Consider the following 22,448-nt stretch of genomic DNA (forward strand, 5'->3'; position numbering starts at 1 on the left):
GGAAAAATTACAATTTAGAGAGTGACTATTTTGCTAGCATGAGACTTTTAACTCCCTATCTCTAGTGACAAGTTATCCAATTACAACTAACAAGAAGAAAAGTTAAGCTAGGGTATTGATATTGAAGACATAAACTATCTGCACAGTGCTGTAGCCAACCAAGCCTTTGTATTGCTTAAAACTTAAAACCTAGTACCCAGTTTAGAATCTGATTTTTTTTAAAGATCCTATTTATTTCTTCATGAGAGACACACAGAGAGGCAGAGACCCAGGTAGAGGGAGAAGCAGGCTCCATGCAGGGGATCCCAGGACTCTGAGATCATGACCTGAGCCAAAGGCAGATGCTTAGCCACTGAGCCACCCAGGTGTCCCATAGAAGCAGGTTATTTTTAAATGGAAAGTAGCAAGTTAAGGTGTATAAATGCTGAACAACAATCAGGGGCAGAAATTTGCCAGAAAAAACAAATAAACCAAACAATAATGCCAAAAAAAGGAAAGAAAAGGGAAACAAAGATGCATGATTTTTTTTTTTTTAAGAACTAACATTAGAGATTGGGAGTATATGATTCTATTTACAATTATTCAAAGGTCTTCTGGTGCTGAAATTCTCATCCTTTGGCTTTTCACAGAACCTTATTACAAACTTTTTTATGGAAACAAGTGTACTGAATGGTCTCGGTGTGTGCCTTGGATCCACTTCCCATCCTTCCCCATCTGATCTGTACCCCAGGAGATTGATTTGTATGGATCATATCGCTAGACTTGCTTGCCCTATAGTGTTTTACTAAACCCCACCTATAAGAGGCTCCAGCAGGACATCAGACAATGATAGGACAATGAAGTTGGGTATTTACTCCCCTGCTTCTCTCTATGCCAGACTGCAGGTTGGCAGTTCCTGTGATCCTCCACTGAGGGCCACAGCTCCTGTCAGCTGTCCTGTCCTATAATTATAGCCATAGGTGCCCGCCTCTTCCCTGGACCTACAGATCCATCATGCAGTCGAGCCAGGCCCTTCTTACTGGTTTAACTCTGCTTACAACTGCATAAAGTAGCTCAGTATCTATATTCTCCTAAATTGCTCCTTTTGAATGAGCCATCTGTTCCTAGAATCCTGAGTGATACAATGAGGAAGAAATGATTCACTCACCAAAAAACTAGTCCTACTAATCTAGTGGCTAGTGAGCCATTCTCAATGGCTCCTTCCTACAAATCCATGTTCTCTTCCTCCTAAACTTGGATCGAAAGAGGCTCACCTCTTTCATGAACCATTTCTAAACTAGCTGCATGGTTTTCTACTTCCTAAAAACACTGGCCATCACTTTCCAGTTCTATTACTCCACTTATCTAAATTTGATATATTTATAAGCCATTTCTAAGTTTATTAATGTTTCCTCTAGGCTTCTTTTTAAAGGTTTTAGTGTCTCTAGTGTAGAAATGACTTTGCCTGCTTTCTGTGCAAACTCGCTCATTCCTAGAGTTCTGTGTAACTTGTCTCTATTTATACTCTTTCCCTGGTAGTTCTCATCCAAGTCTTATGACTTTATAGGACTAATGAACCTTTCTACTTTTAAGCCTAATAGGTATTTTAATCTTAAAATTAACATATCCAAATCTAAACTTTGGATCTCCTTCTTTACCCTCACTGCAAATATGTTCATGTTCCAGTTCTATTCTCTTAGAAACTCCAGTTTCTTGGGCCCCAAAACTTGGGGCCATCTTTTACTCATCTCTCTTTTTCTTTTTGTCATACCTTAACGAAAATCCTTCAAAAAGTTATGTCAACCCTATATACAAAATATATACAGATTCCAATCACTTCTCACAACTTCCTCTGCTACCTTCTGTGCTGGTCCAGGTCACTACGATCACTATAGTAGTCTCCTCATTGGTCTCCTCTGCCTTTGCTCTCATCCATCTGATAGTCTTTTCTTAATAGAGCAGCCTGAGTGCTGCCTTTTTAAACCTTAGTCCGATCATGTCATTTCTCTGTTCAAACCCTTCTCCTAGCTCCATTTTCATTCAGAGTGACACCCAGAGTTCTTACATATAGCCTACATGGTCCCACATAATACAGCCTCTGCTATCTGTCTGGGCACATTTCCTACTCCATTCCAGACACACTGACCTTCTCGTTTTGGGATAACATACCTGCCACCTCTCACCTTAGGGATCCACATGGCTCACTCTCTCATCTCCTTCAAGTCTCTGCTCAAGCATTATCTGTTCAGGGTACAACCCTTTCCCATAGTAATTACTATCATTCAACAAATCATATATTTCACATGTTTATTTTGTTCATCATCTATCTTCCCCATAAGAAGGCAAATCTTCTATGAACTTAGTATTTCTTAAATATTCTCAGTTTTATTTACTACATATACACAGCTTTTAAATCTGTTTCTGGCATTTAAAATATACACAACAAATATTTGATAAATAAATGAAAGTGTATATTTTTTATTCTTTAACATAAAGCCTTTCACCAAAATACATGGGCATTAGAATACCTCAACAGATTTAAAAAATTTAAAAGAAACTCATATGCATAGAGTGCTCGCCATCTATTAGGTAATGGGTAGTACTTTACAAGCATGAACTCAAGGAATTTTCATAGCAGATCTTATTATAAGCAACTTGCAGACAAATGTTATATAACTAGTTTAAAAAGTGAAAAAGTCAGTACATGGGGAATATGGGTTCCAATACTGACATGCCTGACTCCAGAGTCCATGTTCTTTCTGATATGACTAAAACATGCCTCTTTAAACTTAAAAAAACAACAACAACAGCAATAAAAACGATGAAAGCAAACCTTCATTTCAAAGGGGGGCAACTGGGGCTCCTGGGTGGCTCAGTGGTTGAGCATCGGCCTTCGGCTCAGGGCATGACCCCGGGGTCCTGGGATAGAGGCCCACATAGGGCTCCTCGCAAGGAGTCTGCTTCTCCCTCTGTCTGTGTCTCTGCCTCTCTGTGTCTCTCATGAATAAATAAATAAAATCTTAAAAATAAATAAAAGGAGGGCAACTAAGTGTCTGACTAGGATTCCAAGTGTGTTAAAATTCTAAGCCCTAGCTTTTAGAAGAAAAAATACTGGATAGGCCAGGCAAAAGGCTGGACACAGATTAGAAAGCCAGAATTGCACCTTCATGCAAACCAAGAGATTGTAGGTAGAGAAACTGCTCTGAAAGCACCATCTTTTCCCCCCTTGTATGGCCATTGTTGAAGCAGCAGTAGCCAAAATGAAGTTCAATCCCTTTGTGACTTCTGACCAGGGCAAGAGCCATAAAAGGCATTTCAATTGACCTTCCCACATTTGCAGGAAGATTGCGTCTTTCCAAAGAGCTGAGACAGAAGTACAATGTTCTCTCCGTGTCCATCTGAAAGGATGATAAAGTTCAGGTTGTATGAGGACACTACAAAGGTCAGCAAATTGGCAAAGTTGTCCAAGTTTACAGAAAGAAGTGTGTCATCTACCCTGAACCTGTGCGATGGAAGAAGTCAATCCCACAGCTGCCTGTGTGGGCACTGGGCCCTGCAAGGTGGTTTTATCACCAGGCTAACACTGGACAGACCCAGGGAGGTCTTTGAATGTAAAGCCAAAACTTGTCAGATGGGAAAAGAAAAGGACAAGTATAGAGAAGCAACAACTGAGAAGATTTAGGGATAAAGTAATCTAAAATACAACCTTCACTATACAAACTGCTACAACGAAAAACAAACAAACAAACAAACCTCCCCAGCCCTGTCCCTGTGGTCTACCAGCTGCCCTATACTCCCACTGCACAAAAGGATGGGAGATTGTTCCAAGTTCTTGCTTATTGAGTTGATATCAATTTGCATCAGGAAACTGAGATAATCAAATAATTCCAGAAATAAAATTAGAGCCCTTTTTATTAAAGAATTCCTCTATCTTGGTCAATTAGAAAATAGTAGAGGGAGCTTCCTTGGCTCTTCTGCTGGCCATGTGAATAGACCAGGGATTGGTTTCACCTCTTATCTGTCTTCTTTCTTTGAAAGATGCACTATGTCCAAAAAATTATCCAGAAAAGAAAAAGGAAGAGGGTAAATGTCATAGTATACCCCAGACACAAGGAAAGGTTCTTGGGAAACGTAAGTAAGTTATCTGAAACTTGACAAAAATCATATCAATAAAAAAAAGAAGTTACATGAGTGACTTTTGAATTGAAACTTCAAGTGTGTTAGCAAATCAGAACGTCTATAAAACAAGGCAATATTCTTCCCAATATCCCCTAAGCTCTCTACCTTATAAACAGATTCTAAAGGGACATTTACATAAGTAATTCACATTTAGAGCCAACAGAAACCTCCTATTGATGAGAATATTCCAATTGCCAGCATCTCTCAACACACACAGAAGTCCCTTAAGATTTCAATACCTCACGTTATTCGAGCTGAAGTTTCACTGGTTTTATATCAGAATTAACGCCTCAGAGAAAACTGAAATTCATATAAAACTTTGGGTTTTTAAAAACATTTTGTATCTTGGTTCTTTTTTAAAGAGAATGTTGTAAAAGAGAAATAAAATATTGAGGTTCAATCATACCAGAGGGAAGGCAATGAAGTTGAATTTAGAGGCAAATCAGGACTTCAGCACCAACAGGTACGAAGGTACACATTCACATTCTTTGGTTTCTCCACTACACATCTTTTATCTTCGCTGACATCCTGCCCAATATGTATATTTACATTTTTTCTAGTAGTTAGAAACATGACACAACTCGTGATGTGCCTCAAATGAGAAGATTCTTCAACACATCAGATTTCACGTTATGGTGGCTAGCTCAGTGCTAACACTCGGGTGACAGCAGCAGCTCTTTAGAAACTAGCACTGAAAGGTGCTAAAACCTCAGGAAGTACTTAAAGAAGATTTAAAATTGTCTCTACGTGATCTAAGGCTGAGCACTGTGTATAGAAAAAAGGGCTGACAGAGATTCAGCAACTAGAAGTCTATGTCTCCTAGCAAAAGACAGCTGGACAACTCCTCGTAAAGAGAGCAAGATATTACTCAAAAGTCAAACATTCGCTTCTCCATTTGCACGAGGAAATTACATTCTTTCATCAAATCCAGTATGTGTGGTTTTTAAAAATTATATGCCTATCACTAAATGGCTGAGTTCACCTACATATTTGAGCTAACATATCAAACAAAGAAAACAGGCTTGGCCGCGAAGTCAATGAAAGTCAAATAAAAAGCCAAACTAAACAGATGAGACACCATGCCATGAAGATCGACAAAGAAGATCATTGTTAGGTGAGGAGGGTTTAGCAACCAGCAAGGAGGATTTGCTGTGCCCATCATAAACACAAAGCAACTCATTTAAGCTACTTAAATACAAATCCCACTTCAAGACGGATGGGTAGTTGATTGCATACAACTGGATTTTTTTCTTTACCATTCTGTATTAGAGTTAAACTCCATGAACCACACATGGATATCTTAAAGGTATTTTTGAAATGCTTGGTAATAATAATAGGAGTAACAAAATCGGTAGCTTTGTATTAGGGATTTTTAAAAATAGAGTACTCTCTATAAATTTAAGATGTAATGGCAATTATGATGACTAAGATTAAGATCACAATGACTTATTTGTTTTAAAACAATCCTCATTCCAATATTTCCCTTCTAAAATGATACTACAGCTTTTGAGGGCATTCATTACCTGGTCTGGTCTAGAGAAGCCAAGCATCCAGAATGTATCTATATTTGTCCTTCCTGAGATTTATCAGAAGGGATTTCTATCCATTAAACTGAAAAACACAATTTCTTCTCTTCCACAGCATCCATTAGGAATCTTCCTGCCAGGTATTATAATTATATACCTGGAAAACTCAAGAGACTCAATTGAAAAGCTATTTAGCAAAGTAGTGGGGCACAAAATCAATATACAAAAGAAACACAACAAACAATATGAATATATAATGGAAGACAGTACTCACCTAAGAAAGAAAAGAAGATAAAAGGCAGGCAAATAAACTTAATAAAAAATGTTAAAACTTGGGGATTTCTGGGTGGCTCAGTGGTTTAATATCTGCCTTCGGCTCAGGGCGTGATCCTGGAGACCCAGGATCGAGTCTCACATCCTGCTCCCTGCATAGAGCCTGCTTCTCCCTCTGCCTATGTCTCTGCCTCTCTCTCTCTCTCTCTCTCTCTCTCTCTGTCTTTCATGAATAAATAAATAAAATCTTTTAAAAAATGTTAAAACTCTACTGAAGAACATACAAGAAATTTTTGTACAAAGTGAAGATGTATCTAGCTGGTAGAGTTAACAACAAAAAGATGTCAATTCTTTGTGAGTTAATTTATAATTTATTTTTATTTTTATTTTTTTTAATTTATAATTTAAACATAAGCCCAAAAAGAATAATATTGATGTAGGTTTTTTGAAACTAGGCAAAGTGATCATAAAGTTTATATGGAAAAATTATCAAAAATGGGAAGGAAAATTGGGGGAGAGAAAGGGCAATGAGGGGGAATTACCCCTATATGTTTTATAAAAACATAAACATAAAAACCTTCAAATAGGATGGCACTGGTTCATCATTAGACAGATTGACCAACAGAATATTATACAAAGTCCAGAAATAATTTCAAATGCATACTACAATTCACCAGACGAAAAAGGTAGCATTTCAAATCAGTGGGGAAAAGACAACACTTCAATAAATGGTGATAGAATGTATGGGGAAAAGATATTGGACTCATTACTCTATCACACTCTAGTGATCTAGTACAACTAGGATAGTTTTCATTTGAGTCAAAGATGTACATACAAAATAATGAAAGCATGCGAGTAGTAGAAGAGAGCACAAGAAGTTCCTTTGTAACATTTCAGTGGAGAAGATCTTTGTAATTCAGATCTAGAATCCACAAAATTAAAAAAAATAAATTTAACAACATATGAACCTGTGAACAAACTCAGAAGATAAGTGGTAAACTGAAAAACTTCTATCAGAGAGAGATACTAACCTCCCTAACGTATGAAGAGCTACTAGAAACCAATAAAAGACCAATCACGTAGTAGAAATAGGCAGAAATACATACATATATGTCAGAAAAAAAACTGACATAGCTTATAAATATAAATAGATGATCAAATCCACTTGTAATAAGAGAAATACATTGTTAAAACTAGGCTGATCTATCACTTTCCAGTTTGGTAATGGTCTAAGAGCTTGACAGCACATTTTCTTATTGTAGGAAGATAGGCCTTCTCATACATCAGGGAGAATTGAAATTGGTACAGCTCCGATGGAAAGACTTTTTCTAAGGTTTATCAAAACTGCGTTCACATTGTACTTTTAGGAATTTATCCTGCAGATATACTTGCCCACGTGTGAAACGACATTATGTGTAATGTTTTCTAGGCCAGCATTGCTTTAAAAACTGGAAACAACTCACATACCCACTAATAGGAGACTAGTTAAAAAAATCATTGAACATTTACAGAGTGAAGTACTACACAGCGGTTTAAAAAAATGAGGAAGCTATCTACTATTGATCATCAAGATGTAGTGTTGCAAAAAAAATAATGCATAAAACAGTGTATATTGTGTGCTACTTTTTATTTGAAAAAGGAAGAATAAGACTATATATTCATATTTTCTGGGTTAACGCATAAAGAAATCTGCCAAGAATATATAAGAATTAATTATGGCTCTGTGTGTATATGTGTGTGTGTGTGTGTGTGTGTAAAAGAGAGCTGTGTAAATGGTGGACAGGATGAGAGCACAACTTTTCACAGTATGCCTTTTTTACATTTTTGAAAAGTTTGCACTATGTGAATATATGCCATTTCAGGGCAAAGGAGGGGTGGAGGACGCTACTTGCCTAAACTTTCTGTTCCTCTACAGCTCTAGTCACCAGCAAATCATTTGCTGCTGGGGAGAGTGGGAGTCAATTAAGACTATCTTTTTCATTGCCAGAGGACGCTTTCTATTAAAAAGTACACTATGAAAGCCACACTTTGGAAAGAGAACCAAGGAAAATACATTTTCCTACTTATTTATGCTGCTTTATTCAAGATAAAGGGAATTAGGCCCAAATACAGTGTGTCCTCCTGCCAGTCTCTTCTTTTTAATCCTTTATAAGCACACACACATATAAATCATTCAGTCTTTTCCTCACCTTAGTGCATTTGGCTGCTTTAACAAAATACTACAGACCGGCTTGTAACAACAGAAATTTATTTCTTACAGTTCTGGAGACTAGAAGTCTGAGATCAGAACACCAGGATGCTTGGGTGAGGACCCTCTTGCAGGTCACAGACTTCTTATTGTATCCTCGAGCAGTGGAAGGAGTTAGGTGTATTTCCAGAACCTCCTTTATAAATAAGGGCACTAATTCCATTCATGAGGGCTCCATTCACCTCCAAAAGGCCCCACCTCCTAATACCACCACCTTTGAAGGGTGAAGATTTCAACACATGAATTTGGGGGGATATATATATATATTCAGACCATAGCAATCCTCATCACGTACTTTACACATTTTGAATTTTATTTTGTAGGCTGGATTTCTTTTCTACAATTGTTGATTTTGCCACTAAACTTCAAAACTCCTTAATCTTATCTGCAAAATTTTAAACTTTTCCTGATCCAGATGTAAGCATTGTTTTAGTACAAGTCTGTCAAATGAAAAGTATAGGAGAAAGATCATCTTTCAAACTGAATTCATGGGGGAGTTTCTTTGAAGTTAAACCTCACCTTGTATTTGTCACCTCTGGTTTCACATTTTGCATTCAGACCAACAGTTTATCAGCCTTCACATCATTTCTCTCTCTGTGTTCTAGGATATTAGAGAACCACCTAATTCAGTTCCCTGTGAGTCTCACAATATGTTCTGAATCTTTTATCCAAGATAGCAATAAAGATACAAAGAAAACTATCCTCATAGCATGTTTCCATTAATTGTCATTTGCTTCATCCCGTCTAGAAATACAACCATGGTTTAACTACTCTTTGTTTTTGTCAAATTGTTCGGTTACCTGGAAGCAGTATAAATCAGACCTTACTACTGTAGTTCTTCAAAGGCTTCTTCTCTTCTTGCAGATGCTGTAGATATCCCCAGCCCAGATATCACCTGCCTAGATTGAAACGGATTCAATCTTTGTCGAGGTTTCACCGAAGAATACAGTGTAGGGTACCTATGACAACACTAGGGTGGTAAAAGAGAAGTAACTCCAATAAGCTAGAATTCCCTTCAACCGTTAAGAATTTATAAGACATTTTATGTTGTAATTTGTCTTATATGGCAAAGATAATATGAAGCGATACTCCTGGAAATAAAAGAACTGTATTCAATTTGTTCCTTTTTCTTCTCTCCTAACTTCTCTCTCTCTCTCTTTTTTTTTTTACTTTGTTTAATTTGGTTTCAGGACTGGATTTAGGATAAAGAGCAGGTTGGTCATGGAGAATAACAATTCTTAGGAAAGCCATGTTAATACAATATAGTGATCAAAAATATTTCTTTTAAAAATAACATAAACAAACAAAAAATAAATAAAAATAAAAATAAAATAAAAATAACATAAACAGACTATGATAATTGTAAAGGCTGGGTGATGGATACCTGAGAGTTCAATATAACATGCCTCTACTTTGGTATATTTTGAACATTTTCCCCAACAAAAAATTAAAATAAGCAAACATTAAACTATATTCTCAATCTCTTTTGCTGTGGTGCATCTTATTAGATATCCTCTAAATTACCCTTGACCTCATCCCCCAAATTGGATCTATGTGTAGAGACAGAGATAAAAGTATAATTGAAGTAAAATGTGCTATTATTTTACTGTATTTAATGATATGATTAGAAAAGTAGAGCGATATTACCAAAGTGTTGGTATCCCTGAATGTTGGGAACTGTAGGCTACTGAGGTGGGTTGGTGATCTGGTTTATATGTGCAGAGGATGGGAGGAAAAACAGGATGTGGACTGCACAAAAGTGCTACAAGGAAATAAAGTTTTAAAGACACCCTGGGTCCAGATGGTTTAAAAAAAAATGAGAAAAAAAGGGAAAAAACAAACCCAGGAAGGGATGAACTAATGAAAAGTTGAACTCAGGCAATCTCTGCATATTATCACATGTCTGGAAAAAAGAAAAGAAGATTGATCATGGGATTTCAGTGGGTTCAATCCCAATGACCCCACACACGTTGAATACTCAGATGCCTACCACAACAGCAGTTTGAAGCCTAAACTGATCCAGGCAGAAAATGACCCTGTCTTCAAAGATGAAGTTTTCTAAAAAAAGGTTTCTCTGCTCTCAGTTTGAGAATGGAAGCAGACAGAACAAGAAGAAAGGTGGTGACTTCAAGGGTTTGGCCTCAAGGAGAGAGCAGCAAATGAAAGAACTGAGCTAGCTTCGGCAAGAAGGGTTATTGTTTTCAGGCTGTCCTGAGCTGATGAAGTAACGCACTTCATCTACCTACAGTTTTTCCTAAAATTGCCAAGTAGATGGTAGCATCAGTTGTGGGACCAAACAGATTCTGAGTACTGCATTTTGGTGGATATAATGGGAAAGGTGTGCTCCAGTGGGGGAAAAGGATATCAGACCATAGAGAGAGATTTGAAGGAAAAATTGCAATCTTTAAGTGGTGAAGTTAAGTTTTTTGCTCACAATGCAGGACAGGGAAAATCCAATTAAAGACACTTTCTGTTTGGGATCTGGAGTGGCATTCCATCAGCCATTTAGAACTTAATTGCAAAAGCATAAATAAATTTTCCAAGCCCCTTATTCTCTTTATAAATAGCACTTTCTCACGTGTGTGCTATTCTTCACTTTCCTGAAAAGCAAATTAAGGCTTTCTAGTAGCTATTCACAAATACATAGCGACTTTGGGGGTCCTCTTTATTTATTATTCTCATTTGTGATCCTGGGATTTATGTTGAGCGTATACTTATTAAACTAACGGAAGATGCAACTTTAGCTTGCATGTCTATTACTTAAGGAAACACAATTGAATTCAAAGTCGTCTTCACAAATCTAATGACCTTTAATTCAGGGGACAAATGCAGATTTAATCACCTAAATGAAAGAAAAAATGCTAGAAATTTACATAAACATGATAGACTATTATATAGTAATTATGATACATCAGAAACAATAAAAACAACAAAACCTTTAACACTGACCAGGTCTTAATCAAAGTGCTGTCTTCTGGGATATAGTTTTATGCCATGGATGAAACGACAAGGCAGGGATCTTGGAGAGAAGCTCAGCCAATATGCAAATATTTAATAAATGATAGGAAGAAGGCCTAAATAAAGTAGGACCATAGATTGCTAATGTGAGGATAATTTTTAAAATTCCTCAGATATTTAGAAAGGAATCCTACATTGTGGTTAACCACTCTGTATTTGAGTAGAAGTCAAGGAAAAAGTAGACTACAGAAATAGCAACTTAGTATAACAATGGGACAAGGTCCTTACCATAAAAAGGATGTGATATATAATAAGTAAGTATTGTGAAATCTCATCAAAAGATATGTTTAGGGCACCTGAGTGGCTCAGTGGGTTGAGTGTCAGACTCTTGGTTTTGGCTCAGGGGGTGATCTCATGGGTCATGGGATAAGCCCTGCATCGGGCTCCACAGTCAGTAGGGAGTATGGTTGAAGATTCTCTCTCTCTCTCTCTCTGCCCATCTACCCACTTATGCGTTCTCTCTCTCTCTCTCTCAAATAAATAAATAAATCTTTAACAAAAAGATATGTTTAAGTTGGATAAGAAATACTCTTGTATTTCACAGATAGACTGAAAAGAGGAAATTCAAAATTCTATTTCTAGAATCTTGGGATTATCCACAGATTCAAGAATTAACATCATCCTTTAATAATGATTTGGGAGAATTTTAGAGAAGTCTAAAACCATGGGCACACAACTAATTTTGATAAGTTGGTGGCTAGCAATATTCTGAAGACTGTGTGATAAAGAAACATAATCATCTAAGAGTTAGACACATAAAGTATCAATCCTGACTCTATTATTCACAAATTCTAATTCTACATCTGAGTCTCTTCATTTGGAAAATATAGCACTTGACCTCCAACTTCAATAGTTGTACAGATGACAAGATAATGTATGTGAAAGCAGTTTAAGAATCAGAGCTTTGCAGATATATTTGCTCCGATTATTAACACTGACAACAATATTAGAAACAAATCATTCCTATGTTTCAGTGATACATATGCGACTCTCTCAACCACAAATATGAGAACTTTCACTCCTTCCATTACACTCTGAAAGGGAATCTATATCCAAGAATTAAAGAAGGGCCTGAGGTTAACCATTTACTGTTATTTGTTTTTAAAGGCTTGTTTTTTACAAGAGTATATATTCATACAATAAAATTCACATAGTGTATTGCTCAAAGAATTTTGGTAAATGAATACACCTGTGTAACCACCTCCCAGGTCAGATATAGAACATTCCCAATATCCTACAATGTTCTCTCATGTCCGATTCCAGTTAACTTTCCTAAAGCTAACTAATATTCTCACTTTCATCACTATAGACTCATTTTAGGTGGTTTTGGAAGGTCCCATAAGTAAAATCAAACAATATGTACTGTTTGTGCCTGGCTTCTTTGGCTCACTGTCATTTCTGGGAGACTCATCAATGTGGTTACATGAAACATTATTCATTATTTTTATTGCTCTATACTACTCCACTTCAACAAAATATCAGAACAAAAGCACTTCTGGAATGGCAGAGTAAGAACCTCAATCCTCTCCTATAAAAGCATTGAGAACACTCATTAAAAATGTCAAAATTAATTTTTTCAGACCTCTAGAAATAAACTCAAGACTTGCAGCAATCAAAAGAACATTTATTATGCAATGAAACGCCGGGACACCTGCACCCCGATGTTTCTAGCAGCAATGGCCACTATAGCCAAACTGTGGAAGGAGCCTCGGTGTCCAACGAAAGATGAATGGATAAAGAAGATGTGGTTTATGTATACAATGGAATATTACTCAGCTATTAGAAATGACAAATACCCACCATTTGCTTCAACGTGGATGGAACTGGAGGGTATTATGCTGAGTGAAGTAAGTCAGTCGGAGAAGGACAAACATTATATGTTCTCATTCATTTGGGGAATATAAATAATAGTGAAAGGGAATATAAGGGAAGGGAGAAGAAATGTGTGGGAAATATCAGAAAGGGAGACAGAACGTAAAGACTGCTAACTCTGGGAAACGAACTAGGGGTGGTAGAAGGGGAGGAGGGCGGGGGGTGGGAGTGAATGGGTGGCGGGCACTGGGTATTATTCTGTATGTTAGTAAATTGAACACCAATAAAAAAAAAAAACAAATATGAAAAGAAAAAAAAAAAAAAAAGAACATTTATTAAAAAAAGAAAAACCTACTGAATTTTGGTAAAACCGGTGAGCTTTGTGGCATTTTGACTTGCCCTATCTGGTTATCCTCTCCTCAGATTGATGGTAGCCCTGAAAATCAGCAGCCTAACACCATAGTAGCTATGAAAACCACCCTAGTAGACACTGAAGGGGACAGAATGAGTTTGGAAATCCCCCCAAGTCCCCAACCGATTGTCACTGTTTGACCTATCTGGCAACTCCCAGGAAGAACCCCATTCATAAGACTTGCCTTTATTTTACCTGAACCAGAGTTTGTTTAGTGAAGAGAGCTCTACCCCTAAGGCATTGTCAAAAGCATTCAATGACAATTGTTCAACATCACAGTCACCTAAAACAGAAATACCACGAAAGAAAGAAAGAAAGAAAGAAAGAGAGAGAAATACCACTCTTGACAAAAACAAGAGGCTTGACAAAAAGAAAAAGAAATACCACTTGACAAAAACAAGAGGCTTGACAAAAAAAAAAAAAAAAAAAAATGGGAAATCTGAAATGAGATGTGCATAGTGGGCTTTGAAAAGCTCCAAAATATTTCTGAGACTCTAGAAGGCCACATGCTTGTGCAGGGTTGTAGAATGCCTCACAAAAACCATTTTCTCTCCTCTGACACAATCTGAAGCCCTGTGCAAACAGGAAGTGAAGGTTAAGGCAGACTTATAAAATGCCAGAGCATTGAAGGCATACCCCAAAACAAACACACAAAGAATTTCTTGGCAAAATCTTGGACACCTATAGTTCTTTTACAAAAATCATCCTGCAATTGTAAGCTGACCACTAAACTCACCAAGCAGAGACTTCGATGGCTACATATAACTAAAAATACAAATTTTAGAGAATTAGTTCAGGAAAGTCACCAAATAATAAGTAGCAACAACAAATAGCACCTACAATAAATCATGTGGTATGAAGGTACCACATTATATTGCATAAAATTCTAGTTTTCAACAGCAAAAAATAATTTCCAGATTTTCTAAGACACAGGAAGTTATGGCCCATACACAGGAGTAAATAGCAGTAAATAAATACTATACCTAGGACTCTTAGATGTTAAAATTACTAAACGAAGAATTAAAATCAGCTACTATAAACATGTTTAAAGAACTAAAGGAAATCATAGCTAAGGAATTATAGAGAGATGACATCAAATAAAGAATATCAACAACAACAGCAAAATATATACATATATATCCCAAATATAAATATATCAATTTGGAATTGAAAAGTACAGTAACAAAAATTAAAAATTCATTAGAGGGACTTAAGATTATTTTTGAACTGGCAAAAGTAGAATTGGCAAACATGAATATAGGTCAATAGAGACTATCCAATCTGAGAAACAGAAATTATTTTAGTGAAAAAAATAAAATGAACAGAGCCTCATTGATCCACAAAACACTGTGAAAAGTACTAATATATGTATGATGAGAGTCTCAGACGGAAAGCAAGAGAAAGAAACAGAAAGAATATTTGAAGAAACAATGGACAGACATTTCCCAAATTTGATGAAAAATATTAATCTATAGATTCAGGAAATTCAACAAACCTAAAGTATGATGAACATAAAGAGATCTACTCTTTTTTTATTTTTAAAGAATTTATTTATTATTTACTTATTTATTTGAGAGAGAGTGTGAACGGGGTCCAAGTGGGGGGAATAGCAGAGGGAGAGGGACAAGCAGACTCTGCACTGAGCATGGAGCCCAACCTAGGGCTCAGTCCTACAACGAAAATCAAGAGTCAGTGACTTAAACAACTAAGCCACCCAGGCACCCTGAGATCCATTCTTTTATATAGACAAATGATAGTCACACTGTCAAATGGCAAAGAGTAAAACTGTATTTTTGTTTGCAACACTTTTCACCTTTTATATGAGTTAAAAGATATGTACATAAATGATAAAACTTTGGGGCAGCCTGGGGGGCTCAGTGGTTTAGCGCAGCCTTCAGCCCAAGGCCTGATCCTGGAGACCCAGGATTGAGTCCCGCATCAGGCTCCCTGCATGGAGCCTGCTTCTCCCTCTGCCTGTGTCTCATGAATAAATAAATAAAATATTTTTAAAAATTATAAAACTTTGTTAATGGGCTTTAATATACAAAAACATAATTCGTATGACAATAATGGCACCAAAAATGAAAAGCAGAAAGGGAACTAACTAAATAATTTTGTACATTTCTGTACAAAGAGGAACCAATAATTTTGTACATTATTGTAATTGATTGTTTTAAGTTAGAATGCTAATTGTAATTTCCATCGAATACAGTAAGAAAATTAATTCCAATAATATAATAGAAGAAACAACAAGGGAGTTCAAAAAGTATGCTAGAAAATATCTAATACAAAAGAAGGCAGTGACTGAGAAAGAAAAAGACATAAGACAGAACACAAATAACAAAATGATAAATGTAAATCCTACCTTATCAGTAATTACATTAAATGTGAATGGATTAAGCACTTGAATCAAAAGGAGAGATTGGCAGGATGTATTTTGAAGAAAATGACCCAACTATATGCTGGGTATAAAAGATACACTTTTGATTCAAGAAACAAAAAAGTTGAAAGTAAAAGAATAGGGGAAAAGTCTCTTTGGTTACTGTAATCAGAGACCTAGTAACTAACCAAAAAGACCTAGTAGCCAAAAGTAACCTTGGACGGCCATACTAGTATCAAACAAAATAGACTCTAAGACAAAACAGGTAACTAGAGTCAAAAAAGGCATTTTAAAATAAAAAGTGAGTCAATTTGTCAGGATGACAATCAATTATAAATACATATGCACCTAATTGTGGAGCTCCAATGTGTGCAAAGTAAAAGCTTATAGAATTGAAGAAATGGACAATTAAAAAATATTAGTTCGAGACCTCCATATCCCATTTTTAGTAATGGATAAAAAGAAAGAAGACCAAGAAGAAAATAGAAAAGTGTAACAACACTACAAGCCAACTAGACCTAATAACATCTATAGAACACTACCCAACAACAACAGAATTCATACTCTTAGGTGCACATCGAATAATTCTCCAGCATAGGCCATATATCAGGACATAAACAAGCTGCAATCAATGGAAAATAATTGAAATCATACCATATATGTTCTCCAACATTAATGGATTGATATTAAAAATCAATAACAGGGGCACCTGGGTTAAGTGGCCAATTCTTGATTTCAGCTCAGGTCATGATCTCAGTGTCCTTGGATCTAGCCCCACGCCAGGCTCTTTGCTCAGCGGGGAGTGTGCTCTAGGATTCTCTCTCTCTCCACCTTTGCCCCTCCTTCTGCTCTGTCTTTCTAAAATAAATAAATAAGTAAATATTTTTAAAAAGCAATAACACAAGGTAACATTGTGTGTCAGATACTTCAATAAATAAATAAATAAATAAATAAATAAATAAATAAATAATAAAAATACCAAAAAAATCAAAAACAGAAAAAATAATTTGAGAAATTTGAGAAATTTGAGGACATCAAAGAGTCAAAAAGGGAAAATTAGAATATATTTATAATAATTTATATATTTTAAGACTGTGTTATTAGGTATGTTTAAATTTAAGTTTATATTCCTATTGATTCTTTTTTTATGATTTTTTTATTGATTCTTTTATTATTATCAAACACTGTGTTTTTCTATAGTAATGCCTTTTGCCTTAGAGTTTATGTTGTCTGACATCAGTATAGCTACACCTTTTTCCTTTGGTCATGATTTCATTTTATAGTTTTCATACTGTTACTTTCAGCCTTAAATAGTCCTTATATTTAAGGTTTATCTTTTATGAGCAACATATGATTTGTTATTGTTTTTCTGTCTACTTTGCCCATCTTTGTCATTTAACTGGAGTATTAATCCAACTACTTAATTATAATTATTGGTTTATTTGTATTGAAATGTATCTTCTTACTGTATATTTTATACTATACCATCTTCTTTTATATTAATCAAGTTTTTTATTATTCCATTTGCCTTATGGGATTGTAGTGATATATTTATCATTTTATTGATTACCCTAAAATAAGAGATTCCAAGATTCATTCATTCATTGAAATATACTTTAAGTTTGTACATTTACAATTTCTTAGATAATATCTTTGTGTTGTTATGTATGTTAATCCTATAGCTATTTTAAACCCCATAGTGCTTTACTTACTATTATTTGTATTTAGATTTACTCATTTACCCTTCCCTGTGTTAATATTTTTCCTACAGTTCCATGTTGAAACATGAAAAAAAAATCCCTTTTGTCTTCTGTAGTGTAGGTATACTAGAAACAAATTTTCTCTGGTTTTGTTTTTCTGAAAATTTATTTATTTCACATTCCTTTCTGATGAATCTATTTGTAAGGTATAGAATTGTTGGTTAGCAGTTTCAGTCTTTCAGAATTTTAAAGTCATTCCATTGTCTTCTAGATTCCATGGTTTTTATTTAAAAGTCATCTGAAGTCTTTGGTCAATAGTTTCTTTTTATCTTTTTTTTTTTTTTTTTTTTCCAGATGTTTGACTATGATACCCTGGTTGTAGCTTCCTTGTATTTATCCTGCATGTGGTTCGTGGAGCTTTTTGAATTCATGACTTGCTGGCTTTCATCCATTTTGTAAAATTTGTTGCCAATAGATTTGAAATGTTGCTCTTGTTCACTTCATGCTTTCATATTCTTCTAGGACTCCAATTACTGGTATGTCAGACTTTTAAATGCTGTTCCACCTAACTCTTATTTTCTCTTCTGTATTTTTCATCCCTTTTAATCTTTATATTTGAATATTTTCTACTTCTCTCTTAGTTCACTATTCTTCTTTCTGATGTGCCTAATCTATTATTAATTCATCTTATAATTTATTTTAGTTCTCGTAACATTTCCTTCTAGCATTTCTGCTTGGTCCTGTTTCTTACACACTTGGTGATTTTTAAATTGGATGCTAAATGTCATGTGTGAAAATTTGCAAAGACTCAACATTAAGTTATCCTTTTCCCAGAAAGGATTTAATATGCTCTGGTCATATAATGTATGGACTCATCACACTACTCAAGTCAAATGCTGGGATTCAGACTTTGTTAGCCTTAATGATTTCCAGTTTGTTCCTACTCCTAAAGCATAGTCCTTTAATTTTTAAGGAGTAGCATTCTTAGATTCTCCTCTGAAATCCTAAAGCATTTACTTAGGCTCTAGCACCTTGGTGGTTTCTAAATTTTCATCTCTGCCTCCCAAGTTCTCCAAGCCTGCCAAAATCTCTGCTCAGCTATTTAACATCCAAGCTAGTCCTTTACACTCAGTTTCTCTGCATTTTACCCTGCACAGTTTAAGAGTCAGCATATGCCTTGACTTTGTGGCTTTCTCAACTCCTGGATCTTAGTCTCTCAAGTCGCAATCACCTTGGTAGTCTCAAACTGTATCATCATCTGTCATATAGCATTCCCAACCCAGTGAGCCTGCCGTAAGCTCAGGCTGATGCTTTCTTATTGGCCTCTATTTACGCGTGCCAGGAATCTGCTAATACAAGTGAAAAGCTGAGATGAATGTGGGGCTCAACTCATCACAGTTTTCTCTCCTCTGGGATCTTGGATCCTCCGGGACTGGTTTTCTTAGCTCTTCTCTAGTGACTTCAAATAGTTGTTGTATATGTTATGTTTAACCGGTTGTTCTCAAGGAGAGTTAAAATATTACAAGCTATTCTCTCATAGCTAGAAGTGGAAGTTGAATCATTCACTTTTAATTTGCAACTTCCATAATCTCTGCTTTCAATATAGTCTTTCATTTGTGGTTTTGAAACTGCAGAGTTAAAACTGAGTCAGAAAAAGTACGTACCTGGGTGAACTTGGAATAAGAAAAATGAGTCAGGAAAGCACTTGTTCAAATGTTAAATAAAATGTATACAGTTGCTGTTTTTCTATGGTTAGCCTAAATAACAAAGGGAAAATGGATTCCTGAATTACGTAGATATTAGTCTAATACTGCAAATTCATATTCTGTGTATCCCAGGTCTAATGTCAGTATTGGCCAACAAAATTAAAACACTCTTTTGATTTTGTAAGTATAAAATGTAGTGCCTTTCTACAGTATATATATTTTGTACTACTTTTTTGAACTTCTGACATATATTGTCTCTATACAGAAAGGTTGACGGTTTGGTATGTAAGTTTTTTTTGGTTTCGGCTTTTGGTTTTTTTAAGTGGAAGAAATAGGTCTCCTTACTATGTTGTGTAGGTCTGGATGGGACATGCTCCATTTAGAACTCTGTTTCCTGCTTGGAGGGACAATTAATATGCTTACTACTTGAGAAACAGCATGGCTCATTGGACTAAGCTTTGAGTCAGTAGTTTGGAGTTATAATCCTACTTCTGCTACTGATTCAATTTATGTCCCTGGGCAAACCATTTAACCTTTGCATTTGTTCACCTAAAAAATTGGATAAAATTATCACTTATTTGCAAGAGTAGCTAGTAATAACTGATTTTGAATATAAAGAAATGCATACAATACATTGTGACTAGTTAAAATTACTACAAACATTCCTACAATTCAGTTTCCCCTAAAGCCTCAGTATTGCTTTGATTAAAATTCTTCTGATCTAAGTTAAAATGAAGCACAATAAAGTGCCGTTAAGTGTTTTAATTTGCATGCTTAAACAGATGGGAAAATCCAGTGTAGTTTAGCCAGAGAAAACAAAAATTTTTTGGAAATAAAGAGAAAAATAATTTTTCCATCTCCCCTGTTTTTTTTTAATTATAAAAAGTACTATATGTTATACACAGGTATTATTCTCTATTGCTTAAGTGCAAAAATTCACATTTACACACAACAATAAACTCACATCTACTCTTTTCATTTTCTTTTTTTTCTTTTCATTTTCTTATTTATAATTCTTTAGAAATGGAGTTTTATGTTTTTTTAAATTTTATTTATTTACTCATGAGAGACACACAGAGAGAGGCAGAGACACGGGCAGAGGGAGAAACAGGCTCCATGCAGGGAGCCTGACATGGGACTCAATCCCAGGTCTCCAGGATCATGCCCTGGGCTGAAGGCGGCGCTAAACCGCTGAGCCACCGGGGCTACCCTAGAAATGGAGTTTTAATAATAATTATTGTTACATTTGTGATAATTTTATCTCAACACAGTTTTTTTTCTTTTTTTTAATGCTCTCACCATATAAAAGGGAGCAAATATTCAGATCATTCCTTTGCCTGGTACTTTATCTTACTTTGCATAATATATGCTTCTGAAACAATGTAAAGATTGAATTTTTTTAATATGGAGAAATTTAAAATAACATTGAGGAATGCTGTCATCTAACAGACTCCAAGAAACATCTCTATGTTCGTGAAGTCTCAATGTTTTTACTCCCTTGTCTAGTATTTGTCACCATTTTAGGTAGTTTCAACCTCCTTAGAAATGACCCATTCAGCTCACTGGATGCTTTGGCATCCCATTTTTGGATCTTCTCATTGCCAGTGACCGTATCTTTTTCTTTCACAGCAATGGTAATTCCCTGGCCAGACACAACTTCTCTCTAAAACTTTGCATTCTTATTCTTTGATCCTAGCTCCTAGCCTTCTAGTTGCTTAAATATTGACCAGGAAGCAACAAACTATCTTAACGGTGTTGGCCAGTCTTCTAATCCATGACTCCTATCACTCCTCTACACACAACAGCCTCTTCTAGACTATACTTTCTTCCTACCCAACTCAAACTCCATTATTCGGTGTTTCAATACAATTCCCATACCTTTCTTTCTTTTTCTTTTTCTTTTCCTCAAAATCACTTACTTAACAAACCCAACCATGATAGAACTCAATCAACTGCCTGACAATTCTGTACCTGACACCCCTGTGTGTTTCAGGAAGTAACCAGTAACAGCTTGGACTGACTGCAGTGGTGATAAACATGATCTCCAACTTCCAATAGCTACTCAACCCTGAGAATTCCACTATAAATCTTTGCTCTCCAACCTCAATTAGGAATATTTCACAACTCTTCACTATGCATCTTCCACTTTAAACTGAAAACTTGCTTTATAATTTGTGGAAATTAGAGCTCTCAGCTGGAAATACACCCTCCAGTGACTAGTTCTACAAACTCACCCGCTTCTGCTGGCACTTTTTTCGTCCTGCCTACCTCAATCTGGCTTCTCTCCCCATGATGCAACATACAATAGCTCCTTATTATTTATTTGTTTATTTATTTATTTATTTATTTTTGCTCTTCAATTTATTGATGTTTCTATAGGACCAATATTGTTCCCATCTCCCTTCTGTAGAACACTCTCATGTATGACATCTTTCTCAATTTTTATCTTATCTCTCTGGCATTTACTTTGTCATCCCCTTTCCTGCCTCTTATTCCTCCACTTGCTAAATTTCTTCTCTCTGTCCACTCTCTATTTAGATGTTTTCAGTCATTTCCATGGCCCTACATACCATTTACCTGCTGATAATTCTCAAATTTATATCCGCAGCATTGCCTGTTCCTCCGAACATCGGTTACATACAATTGCTTACTTTTACATCTCTGTTTAGACGTCTTGTAGGCATCTGTTATTTAATATTTTCAAAATTGAACTTTTTTCACCATTCATCTCTCTACTTTCTCTATATCTCTCCTTCTAAATCTTTCCCAACTCAACAAATGACACTACCTCTACACATCTGCTTAAGAAAAAAGTAGGAGTCTTCCAATGCATCAGCAAATCCTGTTGATTCTTCTTCCCGAGTATATCTTAGAGTCTGTCCACTTCTTTCCATATTAGTTCATAGTACCATAATCTCTTGCCTGACTTACTGCAACACCTTTCTCCTAGTCTCTCTGCTTTCTTTGGTAATTTCCTACAACCTGTTCTCCATATAAGAACAAGAATAATCTTTAAGGACTTAAGCTAGAAGACATAACTTCCTTACTAAAACACTCCAATGGCTTGATGCTTCACTTTGGAAAAAATCCAACGACCTTACTTTGCCCTATAAGCTTTTGTGGTCCGGGGCCTGTGTTCCTCTCTCTCCTTATTTATACCACTGTCTTTATAACCATGAGAACCTCCTTTCAGTTTCTGGAACACATCGTAGGCT

The 22,448-nt window shown here is 35.8% G+C and overlaps 1 pseudogene; it reads left to right on the forward strand.

Annotated features, from left to right (window-relative positions):
• The first annotated feature begins 3,239 nt into the window (after positions 1–3,239).
• Positions 3,240–3,661, forward strand: LOC144291994 (large ribosomal subunit protein uL24 pseudogene; annotated as a pseudogene).
• Positions 3,662–22,448: the final 18,787 nt, after the last annotated feature.

Source organism: Canis aureus, chromosome 20, assembly GCF_053574225.1.
Source record: "Canis aureus isolate CA01 chromosome 20, VMU_Caureus_v.1.0, whole genome shotgun sequence".
Lineage (NCBI taxonomy): Eukaryota > Metazoa > Chordata > Mammalia > Carnivora > Canidae > Canis > Canis aureus.